Source organism: Mytilus galloprovincialis, chromosome 2, assembly GCF_965363235.1.
Source record: "Mytilus galloprovincialis chromosome 2, xbMytGall1.hap1.1, whole genome shotgun sequence".
NCBI classification, from domain to species: domain Eukaryota; kingdom Metazoa; phylum Mollusca; class Bivalvia; order Mytilida; family Mytilidae; genus Mytilus; species Mytilus galloprovincialis.
In genome coordinates, this window is record NC_134839.1 from 107016225 (window position 1) to 107033365 (window position 17141).

Sequence of the window (17141 nt, forward strand, 5' to 3'; positions counted from 1 at the left end):
CTTTTGGGGTATCGAAAGGACACAAATACCCCATAAATAATATTCAGGCAGGATGTATAAGTTTCAATGACTTAATATAAGCACTTCTTTACAATTTGAACTTACAATTATGCAAATATTATGAATAAATGTTGTATCCAGGACTATAAGTAAACTATGCATACTGTAAATTGTGAATTTATGCTGAGTCATCATATTTAAGGATTTTATCTATCTTCATTAAAATTTATAAAACTTCATATTTGAATTAATTTCTTTAAAATCTGTGAAATTAAGCAGATTTGGTTAAATTCTGAATGTTCTCCTTTTCCCCCTATACATTTGTTCGTTTTATTTTACTATTTTTTTGTTGTACCTTTTTAGACTTGTTATATATTTTATTTTATACTGTACTGTATCATAATTATATGATCAATCGCCCCGTATGATTTATCGTTGGCTATTAGTCCGTCATTATATATATATATTTGTACATATAAATTTTGTATATATAAGTTAAGGGTAAATTTTATGGCCTTCCAAATACTGCTTCGATCCCTAACATCACTGAAGAGACATTTATTGTCAAAATCAGGATCTGGTGTACAAAAAAAAAGATATTGATACCATATGTTTGTGGCATAACATCTTGGCCACAAATTTATATTTTTCTGTTTAGTATTACATTTGAATTAAGATCCATTTTTGTTACAGAATGTGATCAATTTTATTTGGCAATCGCCAATGAAAGTCAGCAGGGTTAAAGAACATCAGTTGATCGACCTGTTAGTCAAATGCGTTTTGTTTAAATATACTTTTTCACTTTTTCGTCGTTTGGAAAATGTTGTTTGTGCTGTATTTAGACCCTTCTACAACGAAATTTGTTTTACATGCACACGTATAAAAAATGCGGTTTTTATCCAACGCAATCATGTTTGAATGTAGTTTTCAATTTAGACTTGTTTTTATATAAATGTATATTATAGGATTAAACACATTTTTTCTAGAGGTTATTGATGTGTAAACCGGGGCGATTAACTCACAAACTGAATAAAAGTCAGAAGGACTTTTATGTCAAGTTTGTGAGTAAGAGACCCAGTTTTCACATCAATAACCTCTAGAAAACATGTGTTTAATCCTTATAATTCTTCAGCCAAACATACGCGATTATTAATTTACATTATTTGATTGATGGCTGCTATATTTACCATCAAAAGCACAATGGCATGTCGTAACTAAGCAGTGGCCGCCATTTTGACTTTCTAAAAACCATGAATGTCCGATATATGCAACAGAATCTAAAATGAAATAGCACCTACCTCAAAAACTTCATTTTTATTAAATAATATCCGAATTTGAAGCGTACACATTTCGAAATAATCTCTTTCTTGAACATTTCCATTCGTACGACGTCGTGTTTTTCCATGACGTAAATTCGCCAAATCCTTCATGAAATTTCGCGGAATTTTATTTAAATTTTATTTTTATACATTTTCGAAGCTTTTGAGCATTTATTTTATTTCTTTTTTTTGTTAAATATGCATTAGAATAGAAACAACTGTGATGCAATTGTTTTATAGTCTCAATTTGCTAATCCCAGTATCCCTGCAAGAATGTGTATCGCGCATGAATAGATTACGAAAGTAGTTTCGGAAACATGGTTTATAGAAGTGTAAACCAAGAGAAAAATTCCAATTGACCAATCTAATTCAAGTATTTATAGATATGCAAATGATATAAGAATTATATATTCATAGTGTGATAGAGGAGGTGAATACGCATAGATGTGAATATATCCTAACAATTTAGCAGTATTAAGGGGGCTCGCGGGTATAAATCAATTTTGTTTTTAAATATAGGATTTCACTATTTTTTTTTTCTATAAATGAACTTTATCATATACCTAGTAAAAAAATAAAATAAAAAATGGGGTCACCGTTTATTTAAGCTCAACAATCTGCCTTCAAAAGAAGCATGCATGTTTGTTAAGGTACTTTTTTTCTTTTGAACTAATAGTAGAAATAGATTTAATATCGAAATAAAAAATGAACTAAATTACAGAAATCGCTTGAATTTTACGATTGTTTAGTTTAATTACAACTTATTTAAAAATAATAATAAAAATATAGGTCACCGATGAGTTAAAGGAGATATTTCAATTTTAATGCTAAAAATGGCATTTTGGTAGCGAATGGAAACAATTTGGAGCTCTTTCAATAGGTCAGTGTTGGAATCATGTCTTTCACCGGAATAGATCGTCAATTTCGCACGCTTTGAAGACGTCATTTACCAGATAGAAGGCGCGTCTGTATCCCTGCTCTTTTGAAAGTTCCCAACACCTTCAGGAACGTCCTTCTGTTGGGTAGTATAGGAATAATTAATGTTCCATAAGTACATAATCGTGATTGCCGTATGACTGAGGTTTGATGACCATCCTTTTAAATTTTAATTTTCGAAATATTCTGTGCAGTATAAAATAAAACTTTTTCACCCGTTTGCTCAACATGTGTTGGAAATTTCTATGCATACATTTTTGTCACATGGTGATGGATGTCACATGAGAGATTCGTCTGAGAACCGTATCCCAGAACTGGCCTATGACATAAACATTTCAAAAGTCATCTGGCGTCAAAAGGAATCATTTTTTTAGTTGATTTTTGTACCATATATTAAAGTATTAAAACTAATTGTGTAATGAATAAAATTAGTTATGAAAATTTTTAAATGTGCTTTTGCTGAAATTTGTGTACCCTCGAGCCTCCTTTGAACTATTTTAGGATTTATCCTACTTTTCCGATGACAAATTAAAAGACGCATTTTATGCATGATTGGGAAATTCGTGAGGTGAATAAACTAATCATAGATACAAGGATTAAATTTCATTTTTACGCCAGACACTCATTTTGTCTACAAAAGACTCATCAGTGACGCTGATTGATGCATGCACAGCAGGAGATGCTTACGAAGTCTCGTTCGATGTTAAATTATTAACAACTCCAATTCAAGTTTGAAATTAAGATATACAAATATGGTTTAACATACCATTGTTTTAAAAAAAAAATGCCTTTACCAAATCAGGATTTTCATTAAATCGAATAGTTAATCAAATTCTTTTGTCTGGGTTAAAGGACCTTTTTGAAATTACCTTTGAGTTCGGTACCTTTTCATAGTAGCCGGAACTATTGCCTTTTCTTCTTGTCCTGTCGCCACAATAAATATATTTGTAACAAATTTTTCAAACTACTAATGTTTTTTTAGATCATCATTGAAATAATTATCAAAGGTAACAGGTTTATAATTTGATACGCAAAACGAGCGTTTTGTCTACATGAGACTCATTAGTGACGCTCGGATCAAAAATGTTAGAAAGCCAAATAAGCATACAGTTGGAGAGCATTGAGGACCTAAAATTTCAAAAAGTTGTTCAAAATACGCTTAAGGTAATCTATGCCTGATATAGCAAAACCTTTAGTTTTTCGAATAATTAATACTTTCCAAACAGTGAATTTATAAAAAAAAAATGACCATATAATTGATAAACATGTCAACTCCTAAGTGCTGACTACTAGTTTGGTGTTACCCTCGGTAAAAGTCCACCAGCAGTGGCTTTGACCCAGTGGTGGTCATAGTTATCAAAGGTACCATGATTTTAATCTGATACTCAAAACGCGCGTTTTGTCTACATAAGACGCATCAGTGACGTTTGGATAAAAATTTCCAAAAAAATGTGACAAATACGCCTAAAGTTATCCATGCCTGGGATAAGAAAATACTTAGTATTTCGAATAATTAATACTTTTGCAAACATTAAATTTGGAAAAAAGACCATATAGTTGGTATTCATGTCAACACCAAAGTGCTGACTACTTGCCTGGTGATACCATCGGGAACGAAACGTTTTCGACAATTGAGATCATAAGGTTTTTAGAATGAATTCATTCATTGACCACCTTTTATGTCCTTCTTTATAACATTACTTTGAATCTAAGACCAAACAGTGAACAGTTATTGTTCAAATCCATGAATCCACGATCCACGAGTTGTCTCATAAACAATTATACCATATATTGGACAGTATAACAAAGTGCACCAATCACTAATACTAAAATCCACAAAGAAGTCCAAACCAGGAAGAAATATCAACGAATAAAATATGGACTAATAAGTATCTATTGGTGCATGCATATACAGTTCGACCGTCTATCCTATCAACTTCTCACCAAACTTCAAATTTACTTGTGTAAACCATGTATATGAAAAATCTGAAACATAATAAAAGCCTTAAAATCGTCTGTTTATAATATAGTGGCAGTATGATTTTTTCTATTTCGTGTGATGAATTTGAGTATCATGCCCTTATATGTCTACGCAAATTTAATATTTTATAAGCAGGTAAAGAGAGTATATTGATGTCTATGTTTACAAATTTTATTTATGTAGAAGTTTAAATCAATTGACTATATATCTTGGTTTGCAGATATGACGACAGTGTTACACATGAACACATATATATCAACTACAGAGAAAACCAATCAAGCATTTAATTACAAAATTGATCTACAGGCAATTCAAACATGTCAGTTACAAACTACAGCATGTTCGCATGTTTTCAATGTACCACGTTTTTGATTAGTTTTACCAAATATCTATAAGTTGGTAATGAAATTTTGTGTTGCTGATAAGTGTTTCTCTCCGCATATTGCACTTCACTCAAAATGTGGATGCAATTGCAATTTGTTTTAATAGATAAAACTATTCACACTGATGAAGGAGAAATATAGACAAGTCATCCACGATGGAGGCGCAAAAATAAAAAATAATGTTTTGGTACGTAACAAGCAGCCGCCTTTCAAATTTTTGTGTAGCGTTGGGTTAACTTGATTGTTGTTTTGTCGCCTCCTTTCAATGTAGATAGCGTAGTCATGTTCACTTGATTTGTTAGTTTAGAAGTCAATACATTTGTATTATACATATAATCCAGTCTACACACTGAGATACACTTTAAAAACTCGTACTCATTTCATTTACAGAGTTTAAAACTTGTTTATACAGTGGCTACGAATATGCATGGGAATTAGACTTATGTCTAAAGTTCTACTTTGCCCCGACGGAAAGATTATCCTGGTCTCAATCGCGAACAAGATGTCAAAACGAGTCTGGTGACCTAATTGTAGTGGACAGTGAATTCAAAGACAAACGGTTCCTGGTATATTTAAATGAAATACACAGTAAGTTTATTTTGTGAAACAAATATATTTCCAATGCACAAAGTTTAATACTGAGTATGATAGCCTGTGAATTGTAAACTTGTTTTTGTTGAAGTTTTTGACAAAAGTCTACGGTGACGTAAATTAACAGATTGAATTATCTTCCTTTAAAAAAGTAATTTATTCCATTTTTTTATACACTATAATCCTATAATAACAGACTTATGGTTGCATAACTTGTAAAAAACGTATTTCAAATGGGATAGCACATCCCTTTTTTATGGAAATGTTATTTATCGTGCCCGTTAAATTAGAGACGATCCAGGTAAATTTATCGATCCTTTAAATAAACTTATTTTAAACGGTGCATTACGTTTGCGCGCATTACCATTACATTTGCGCGCAAAAACATTACGTTTGCGCACATTTTTACTTTTGACAGGTAAACTCAGGTAAAATACAGGTAATAATGCTTGATAATTAATCCATTTGTTCAATTATTAACAAGTATAACTACTCCTTTCGTTAGTCTAAACCCCCTGCTCACTGACTGCTCACCAACGAGGAGGTGGACGTGGGATATGCACTAGCACTAAATACTAGAAATAAATATGTTGCATCACCAACTTCGACGGCATTCTATTCCAGTATCTTGGAATACAGACCTATAAAATGCATTGTGCATTACGATTTCAAAGTCAATGTATGCGGTCCTTGATTTAAACATAATGTTTCTGTCTGTACACTACGAAGATATCATATTGATCAAAACAGTGTAAATTTCCTCTGATTTGACTATTTTATTTATTGTGTCTGTTTAGTTTACGCATCAATGTTAATATAACGGAATTGGACGAGACTGTCATCAAAGTGATAAGGTTAGGGCTATAAAACCAGGTTTAATCCACCATTTTCTACATTTGAAAATGCCTGTACCAAGTCAGGAATATGACAGTTCTTGTCCATTCGTTTTTGATGCGTTTTGTTATTTGATTTTGACATGTGATTATGGACTTTCCGAATTGATATTCCTCTGAGTTCAGTATGTTTGTGATCTTACTTTTTGGATGGTAAGAGAGCAAATACTAGTGGTTTATAATGTCCAAAGTTAAATCCATAAACAGTGTACAGATGTTCAAAATAGTTTGGACAGTAACTAAAAGTTCCGTCTATGAAAAGTTCTGAATTTTTGTGCATAATGCATCAAGATTAGAATTGCATGATAGAATAATAATACCATGCTCTTTGCTGTTAATAAGACCATATTACCCCTTTTTGTTAAGCTATAACAGGGTTTATTATGATCACGTTATACTTGGTTTTAGAATTCAATATGAACAATATAAAATTTGAACAAATAGTTTCAAAAATAATAATTGAATGTCATAGTTATTATAAAAATAAAAAAAAAAATAAAGGTATTTATAACATAATTTAATTTTTATATATATTTTACCGGAGTTTACCTGTAAAATGAATGCGCGCAAATGTAATCAAAAGCTGCGCGCAAACGTAAAACATTTTAATCCTAAAATGCTCGCAAACGTAGTGCGCCCATTCTAAAAGGTTAACAATTCACCATTTTATTATATCTTTGGGTATTGTTTTTATTGGTATTAATATTACTTTTGTTATCAGTAGATTAAAAGAAAACTATTTTTTTGTTATATACATATGTATGCACTTTCATGGATCTTCAATCTGTCGATTCCGTATCTTCACATTGCACAAAGTCATGCTTTTCTTTGACTTTTTCTGATGTCTTTGCAATAAATTCATGATATGTTGAATGTGTATACTGATGGATAAATTAGTCTAAGACGCATGAATTTTTTGTTAACTTAGTTGTTTTTGACTTCGAACTAGCTGTCACTAACTGCAAATACTCTCATATCTTTACTCAGTGTCTTCTTATTGGTGGGATGTACAAATACCTGGCCACGTAATAATATATATTTCTATTTATATCCATCTGATAAGTTAAGCCTTTTCAACTGATTTTTATAGTTTTTTGTTATGTTGATCTGTTACAACACTGTCCTAGGTCCTGCGAATACGTAAAATATGCTTTTGAAACACGTGATCGTAATATCCAATGAAAATAGTAGATTGCTACACCATATGTAATATTATATCACATTATTCCTAAAACGAAGAGTTTGAGCCGATGTGTTTCTTTATATGATGACAGGCTACTATTTTTGTTTTTTAAATATTTTTTTTAAATGAACAAGAAGGTTTTCCCGAAAAAAGATTTGCAATTTGTTTTACTTTTTATCATAAAAGTTTATTTTTGTAGACATGACGTCGGTGCAACGATGGTGGATTGGCGGTAGTGACGTATGGAATGAGGGACAATTCGAATGGATATCTGGTCAGAACATAACGTATACAAATTGGGGCCCGGGTCAGCCTGACGATGCATCAAATGATGGTACAAGAAATGCTGATTGTATACAATATTTCTTTAGAAAAGTCGATCAATCTTTTGCATGGCTTGACCTCCGTTGTGATAGTAACATTTCCTCTATTTGTGAGAGTAGGGCATTCATCTAAAAACAAGTATAAGGTGACATGTGATAATATCGCTGATATGGAGCATATGAGACAGTTTGAACACTGATAGCTAGATGCAATCTCCTTGTTAAATATTTCGTAATAGTGATGGTTTGCCACATCAGATTCATGTTGTCATAACTTTGTGTAATTTATCAGCCTTTTAATAGGTTTGAATATACCTCAAGATCTAAAATACACAAGATACCTCTTCGGATTAGATTTTGAATCAGTTTGTCATATTTTTCATTAATAATATTAAAGCTATTATGGCAAATTTGCAATCATTTTAGCAACACAATGAGCTGGTCTGATAGTACTTTGTTTTTTTCTTACACCAAACGGGGTATATCTTTCTTTGGCAGTGAGTGTTATAATGTTCATAGATTTCATCACCGCACATAAACGGTATCCCCTTATTACACTTGATAAATAGTGATGTTATAACGAAACAGCTTGAAAATGTACAGGCATTTTAAAGAGGGGCGAAAGATACCAGATGTACATTCCAATTTATAAGTCGAACTTACAACGGCATGGATAAAAAAAGACCAACAGGCAAACAACAGTACATAAAACACAACCTAGAAAACTAAAGACTGAGCAACACGAACCCAAACAAAATCATATTCTCAGGTGCTCCTTAGGGTAGCCAGATCCAGTTGCACACGTGACACCTATCATAATGCTTATATTAGTACAAAACCAATAACAAGTATAATTCATAAGGTCACATTCGATAAAAGGGAGGGAATTTTAGACTTGACATTTGGAACATATCATCCGTTATCATCTGTGAAACGGATATTCTATAACCGTCAATCAACTTGTGATGTCGTACGTAAAACCTACAAAGGGGTTACTTCAACTTCACCACTTGAAATTCTTGGTTTACTTGATGAAATATCTTCTAAAAGCCATGAAAGAATATCAGTTTTTTAGCAATATGTATTAACCTTGTCAAAAAAACGGGAGGTTTGGCTAGCCATAAAACCAGGTTCAACCCCTCATTTTTCTTAAAATGTCCTGAACCAAGTCAGAAATATGACAGTTGTAATCAAATAGTTCGTTTCTATGAATGTTGTCGTTTATTTATTGTTGCACTTCATTGTTCCTGTTGTTCCTTTGGTTTTCCTCTTATGGCTGATGTGTTTCCTCGGTTTTAGTTTGTAACCCGGATTTGTTTTCTTTCAATAGATTTATAACGTTCGAACAGCGTCCAAAACAAGAAATTCATATCTACGATTCCCAGTGTTACAAAAAAAGCTCTGTATATTAATAGTATAATGACAAAGTCGATCTTTCAATTAAGCCTGTGGAATAGAAGTGTAAAGCGAAGACGAATCAAACGTCTCTATGTTGTTACTAAATTTCAGAGACTGAATCGTTGAGAATACACATACAAATCACATCTTATGTTGAATATATCTCGTCACAATATTTTTGAACGTCATCTTTTACTGTAGACAGAATAGTAGTCGATACTTTAGAAAGATAAAATTTCATTGATTCTGCTGTAACAAATAACTATTAACTTCTTTTTATGGACATAACCTAATTTGAATATCATATGTTACTATTATAGAAAAAATAAAAAAAAAAAAAAAAAAAAAAAAATAGCAAAATTACCGAACTCCTAGGAAAATGCAAAACGGAAAGTCCTTTATCAAATGGCAAAATCAAAACCTGAAACATATCGTATTCAAGTTATATTTTATTGAATATTTTTAACCCGTATTCCATAGATTAAAATCTGCTTTTTTATTTATATCTTTTCCTGCAATAAACAGTAACTCACTTGAAATGAGTGGAAAACTGATTTTTCATTTCACTGCCCATCCTCTATCTCATCAACCTTTCATTAAAGCAATGTTTTGAAGTTTACCAGTTGATTATTGTGTAGAGTTGAATTCAGATTGTTATTGTGCAGCACATTGATTTTGTAGAATAAACAGCCTTTCAAATATGTACAGAAACAAGATGACGAACAATTAAACCCATAATTTTAATATCGAAAGTTAATGAACATGCACAACTAACCGTGAAGATCAAGAGAACACATTATACCAAATTTACACGAAACTCTTTTTACACAATACTCCGTTAGCCTGCTGTTCTGTTTACATGGTATACAAAGAGGGAAATTAATTCATTATAAAACGCTTTTAATTATTTCTAATATAGTTTCCATGATTGCTTTTTATAGGATTGTTTCCGTTGGAAAATTTAAAAACACAGCGTACCAATTATCGGAAGGTATCATTTGTCCTTGCAATGATGAACTGATTGACCATTGTAAGCTCTTCTTTATAATTGAATCCTGTGCCAGCTTTTTGTTGTGATTTTTTTGGCTCTTTTTCTTTTATTGAATTTGATGATTCTAATTTTCGTAAAGCTCGAGCACCATTTAAAGTCATTATTTGTCAAAGTGTCCATCCGGTGTATGAAATAGATGTCGTATAATATTAACAACTCTATACAAGACAATAACTAGTAAATAGTTATCAAAGGTACCAGGATTATAATTTAGTACGCCAGACGCGCGTTTCGTCTACACAAGACTCATCAGTGACGCTCATATCAAAATATTTATAAAGCCAAACAAGTACAATGTTAAAGAGCATTGAAGAGCATAGTAAAAGAGACTTAACGTTGGGAAGAAATACTGGCAGTAATTTCACTTTTTAAAACTTCCAGGAATTCTGTCTTTCCTGTTCATTAAAATGTAGTATCTCTAATAAATAAACGAGTACACTACAACGCAAGGTAGTATGCAAAATCATTTTATCAGACTTTGTAATAAGTTACAAATCTGACCAGTTTGTATTGAAAAATAAAGTTTATTAATGAACGTGATTATGTGTGTCTTCTTGACTATCTCTGTAGTAACAAAAGACAGTTAGATTGTGCTGCTATGGCAGTGTTTTTTCACATATATATCCATGTTTATAGTCTTGACGCTTACAAAAATAGGGCGACTGCATTATCTTTCCACGAGGTGGCACTATGAAGCAATTTCCGCTAGCAGTGAAATAGGCAACACCCAAAGAACCTATAATTATAATGGAAATAGCAGTGTTAATATGAAATTCATAAAATCAAGTGTAGAGAGAAAATGCAAAGAGTAATTTTTAAAGCATTGTACACAGTCTCATTTTTATTTGATTCAATTCAAATATATTACCGGTAATAAAATTCAAATACTTAAGAAGAATCATACCAGACCTTATTATTAGAGTAAATTATGTTAGAAAAATGTAGAACACACCTAGTAAAATGAACTACGACCAAATTTACCTTACTTGGATCGTTATTATGAGAAATAAATGTTAATGTAATATCACTGACGGTCGATTTTTGATTAAAGTTTCCAAAAGTCTCCTTTTAGAAATACAGATGGACTTTACAAGACATCGATAGGTTTCATTATCAATCTTTCATCAAAATAATATATGAAACTTTAATATATGTGAATGCTGACCTTTCGATCTAAGATAAGTCTGTACCGCCATGTTCTTTTCAGGAGAATCAAGTCTAATGAGTGTTGCATTATTCTCCTGACACACATGTTGGGCATCTTGTTTTAGACACAGCTTCTTTTGACATATTCCATTCTTAATGTATGCATTTGTAAAAAAATATTCAAACGCACCTCCATTACAAATATCTGAATGAAAAGTAATTAAATATATGTCTTTAAGAAGAATATATATATTTATATAGCTGCATACATAAAACTTTCCGGAACACAATGTCATCATTTTAACATCGCAAAAAGATATTTAACTTAATAAATACTCTTGATAAGCTATAAGGATGATGTAAATCCACTGAAAAATACGTTGATTGCTTTAATTCCATTAAATACATTACAAGGGTTATTGCAGTTATATCTTTTTCTAACACCTTGAGAAATTGAACGCAGATAGTTGATACTATATTCCTTAACTTGTGTTTCCATCAGGATTACCTAATAGATAACATATTGATGCTTTAATAAAGCTTCTGTGCCAAGATTTCATAATATTGAAGTATCTTTAAGAAACATGTACGACCGTTATAATGACTCGCTTGTTTGTGCTCCAAAAGTTCGGTGAAGTTATGATTACAATCCCATGTTCCTTTCCCTGTTGATAACAAAATATGACATATCTGGGAGTAACACAATATATATCTTAGTATTAGGAGCAGTTCTTAAAGTATCTGTATCCCCCTTACTTTTTTCATGGACTCTGTGTTGATCTTGAGTTGTTTTTATAGATTTTGTGTCTTTCTTTGTACTGACAGGGGTGGATTCAGATCGGGCTTACAGGTAGAACTTTTTTTTTTTATTAAAAATTAAAAATCAATCCCCGCGATCCGCCCCTGAACTGTCTGTCCATAGTTTATTATGAATTTGAGTACCCCTTCCTTTGTACAATTTTTCTTAAATGTTTCACATGCGATGTATTTGATAGCTTACTAAACGGTATGGGTTTTTTTCACCTACCGTTGTGTTCATTCTCGACCATTGTCCCATGTTGGACCGTAGTCTCATTGGGAAATCATTATAAAATTCAAAATTATATGAATAACATGTTATTGTGAATAAAATTAAACTATCAAAAGAAATGTAAACCTTATAATTGTGCGTTTTAAATAATTATTAGTGATAATATTCTAAAGCAATTAACTAGATATAAGGAGATGCAGTATGAGTGCCAATGCGACAACTCTCCATCCACGTCCCAATTTATAAAAGTAACCCATTATAGGCAAAAGTACGGTCTTCAACACGGAGCATATGTTCACACCAAACAGCAAGCTATACTAACCTGTTTTACTGTATGCTATAGAGTCTAGCACAGTCTGTCTCTTTACCACACAATTAGGATCCAAGTAACATTCCATTAATAAGGTATCAAAGCTACCACTACAGCATGCATGCGTGCTGCTACATATGTTTACACATTCAATTGCTGATCTCGCCGTTACTTGAAATGTAGCCTCTGACTTTATTATGCTTGTATTTGTTTCAATGACAAAATTATTACGTGTTATTTGAAAATTCGCGTAACTCTTTGCAATTAGAATAACAGATAATGTCATCAAATGCTGTTTTGATTCCATCTTCTTTAAACTTAAAATGAATTTCAGTGCTTCTAAATTTGATATGGGGTTATTATGTATGAAATATAGTATCTATACAACATCACCTTGGTTGACAACGTATATTTAATGCATCTCCACACAGATGTTGAACTATCGATTTTCAGATTTAATTTCGTCAAAATTTTTTAAATTCCCAGATGCATTACAGAGAAAATATCAGCTACAGGAGTAAAGTGTTATTATTTTATTCACATAACCAGTCGTAAGATTACTTTATTAATAAAATGTTTTTGTTTCTATATTAAATGGATCTTTAAGTATAAAACGAAATGAAAGGCAACGGAAATCAACGGTTTCCCTTAATTTCGATTTACAAATTTGTATCAATATAGCTTGAACTCAAAATGTTTTAATCATTATAAATTCTTTTATTTAACACGTTAAAACAACAACAATTTAATCTATTGCTATCAAGTTCGTATCACAATAATATGCCTCACGGTAGAAGGAATATAAGTATTGTAATTTTCATTGTTATTAATAAATGTTATATAAGTCTTACAAATATAATTTTGAATTCTATCTTATTTTTGGAAAATCGTTTTAGAAATTCAAATGTGACGTCACTTTATGCGATGAACTGACTTTGGCTAACTCGGCTGTGTATTTTTATGTGCTGGAATTTAGGTTGTTTTATGTAATGCATTCGTTTTTATTCTGTAGTTAGTCACCACTTCAGTTTTATCATGTATATTTATTATATAATCATTTTATAAAATTTACCATTTGCAAAAGTATGAATTATTCTAAATAATAAGGATGTTCTTATTCCAAGCAGAAAACCCTAGCCGTATTGGTCACAACGTTTTGGAACTTTTGGTCCTCAGTGCTCTTCAACTTTTAACTTGTTTTATCTTTCATACTTTTTTCATCTGAGCGTCACTCATTAGTCTTGTGTGGACGAAACGCACGTCTGGCGTATTAAATTTTAAACCTGGTACCGTTTGTTAGCTATAATTTGTGTGTTTCTCTGTCCTATATTTTCTCCCATTTATTTGTATTGTAGTCCTGTCATTTAATGTTGTCATTTCAATGTTATATTTAACATTGCCATTAAAGCGGGAGGTTTGGCATGCCACAAAACATGGTTTAACCGAACATTTCTTTCTTTAAATGTCCTGTAGCAAGTCAGGAAAATGGCCATTGTTATATTATAGTTTGTTTCTGTGTGTATAACATTTTAGTGTTGTGTTTCTGTTGTGTCGTTGTTCTATTATATTTTTCTGTCCCTATGGTAACTCTTATATTTGATGCGTGTCCCTCAGTTTTAGTTTGTAACCCGGATTTGTTTTTGTCTCAATCGATTTATGAATTTCGAACAGCATATACTATTGTTTCCCTTATTGATAAATTTATGATGAACCCTCCATTTACGAACTTCAGAATACCCTGAGTAAATGTACACTGATCTTCATCTTTAAATCATTGCGTCAGAACAACAGAAATAAAAGTTGAGTTTGAAAGATGTAAGCAGGTTATTATCAACAAATATCCGACATTTACTTTAGATTTTTTTTTAGTATAAATTGATTTACATTTGTAATTTCGGGGCCTTTTTATACCTTACTACGATGTATGGGTTTTGTTTATTGTTGAAGGCCGAACGGTGACCTATATTTATTAACTTCTACTTCATTCGGTCTCTGGTAGAGAGTTGTCTTTTTGGCAATCATACAAATCAAGTATTTAAATATAATGTAAATTCAGAAATCTATTATGGCGATTGAATGAATGGATACAAATGCGAGATAAAACATGCGATTTCAGGACATAATGTATATATGAAATATAAGAATGCGAGTTCTAATTATTGCGTTGCTCATCCAGTCGCATTATTCACATTAATAAAAACATCCAAATTTTTTTTTACAGAATATTGACGGGCAGCATGACCTCAGAAATACTTTCACAATTTTAACATGGTTATATTGTGTGTAATAACAAACATTAACCAAAAAAAAAAAAAAAAATAATAATAATAAAAAAATAAAAAGATATAATTGCTTGCGCATAAATTTTTTTTTTAGAAATAAGTATAACAAAAATACCGAACCCATTGCACATCGAGTTATGTTACAAGAGGTAATGAGGTAATACAAAAAACTCACGCAGTAACTGAACCTGACGGGAAGGGAGAAGAAGGGACCCTTAAAAGAAAACAAGACAAAAGAACAATAAAAAAATACGAAGTTTATAATTCATTAAAACTCACAAAAAAAAAAACCAATAAGGTTAAGCGTACCAATAAACAACTATAAATTCATGGGCTGCTTCAAAGTAATAAAATAATAATAAAAAAAAAATCGATAAGGAGATAAGCAAAAGAGGGCAAAAGGATACCATAGGGACAGACAAACTCATATATCGAAAATAATCTGACAACTCCATGGCTAACAAAGAAAAAGACAAACAGACAAATTATAGTACACAAGTCACAACATAGATAACTAAAGACAAAGCAACACGAACCCCACAGTGAAATGGGTATTTCATAACGGTGAAACAACTTGTGATGACGTCCGTAAAATTTACGAAGGGATGATTTCAACCAATATTTCAACTGTTGATTTAATAGCTTCTTTGTGAGAAGCAGTTCTCTATCCAAGAAATCATGATACGAAATACAAGCCCGAGATGATGGTATTTTTATAATCCTTTAAGCATTATATCTGCAAATCGAAAAGATAATGATTTCTATTACCTTATTTTACATATGAAGATTGTAAAGGTATTAATTACTCAGCGATACTTCTCTTGTCGCTTTGTGGGTCTAAAAGAAAAAAAATAGTGAAAAACAAATGCCATATAACAGACTTGGTGCAAGCTTTTTCTGAAGAAAACTAACTGTGTTAAACCTGGTTTTATAGGTAGCATAATCACCAACTTGGTTAATTATAACTAAATATTGGGCTTATTAGAAAGATTGTGCTTTGTAACGATCTGATGAGATTAACCCTTTCCAACTGATTTTTATATTTTGTTTTTATATTTTACTGGTACACCAATGTCCCAGGTTAGGGGTAAAAAGCTTTTGCGCTTCGAAGTAGTTTAGTCCCGCCACGTTTCTGTATATGTATATGTATGTCCCAATTCAGGAGCTTGTAATTAAGTGGTTGTTTTCTGTTTTCTTATTTTTTCCGTTCATTATTTTGTACTTAATGAGGCCGCTAGTGTTTTTGTTTGAATTGTTTTATATTTGTCATTTCGGGTCATGCTTTAGCTGACTACGCAGTATTGATTTTAGTCAATGTTTCTGTTGTTTCGTTATTGTCCCCTTACAGTACTGTTGGTTTGTTTCCCTCAGTTTTAGTTTGTTACCTGAAATTGTTTTGGGGTCAATGGATTTATAACGGAACAGCGGTATACTACTGTTGCCATTGTTTCTATGCAACAAGATCTAACCTTGTGTTGATCATCCCTTTACTCTTGTATCCTTCTGTATTTGATAGGTAAACATTCTTATAAGTAATACCGCCATATCCTTGTGTTAGTTGTAGTCTAAGTGATGACTGTTTTAAGTTAAACATAAACAAAAAAAGAGACAATTTTACGAACTTGAATCAATGCTGGTAAACGCGTACTAGAATGATATTCCAAGTTCAATCAATGGCATAAGCTGGTGTACTCTGTATTATAAATACAATACTTCTGGCATCTTAACAAGCAAAATGAACTTTATAAAAAAGATATTCTTCCATCGTGAATTTTACGGACGCCATCACAAGTTGGATGGCCATTAGGGAATATCCGTTTTACAGATGATATCGGATATGTTTCAAATGTCGTAACAACAATCCCGTCCCCTCATCTACGAGAATGACATACCGAACTTAACTTATAACTGGAATTGTACCAACATGAGAAACACTACGGGTGCCTGATGTGGAGCAGGACCTGCTTAATATTTTGTAGCACCTGAAATCACCCCAAGTTTTGGTGATGTTCGTGCTGCGCAGACATTAGTTTTCTATGTTTAGTTTTGTGTTCTGTTGTTTATCTGTTTTATTTTTTTCATTTTTTCCTAAAATCCATGGCGTTGTGAGTTTATGTACGACACATGTGTATAATTTACCTTTGTGATCTTTCGCCTCTCTTTTATATAATAAACTAGAAAAAAGTTATTGGTTTGGGACGCTTTAGAAGAAAAGGAAAACAAAAAATATTTTAAAAGAAACACACATAATGTTTCAAAAATATATGCACTATATTGGAGTTCCAATCCAAATGTTTAAGGAAAATGGTACATAC

General features: G+C 31.8%; 1 long non-coding RNA gene across 1 annotated transcript; it reads right to left on the reverse strand.

Annotated features, from left to right (window-relative positions):
* Window positions 1–10509: 10509 nt before the first annotated feature.
* LOC143062492 (uncharacterized) lies at window positions 10510–12872 on the reverse strand. The gene is made up of 3 exons (XR_012974787.1): window positions 12557–12872; window positions 11224–11409; window positions 10510–10794 (listed from the first exon to the last, which is right to left on the reverse strand). It is a non-coding gene; the product is annotated as an uncharacterized LOC143062492 (long non-coding RNA).
* Between the last annotated feature and the right edge of the window lie 4269 nt (window positions 12873–17141).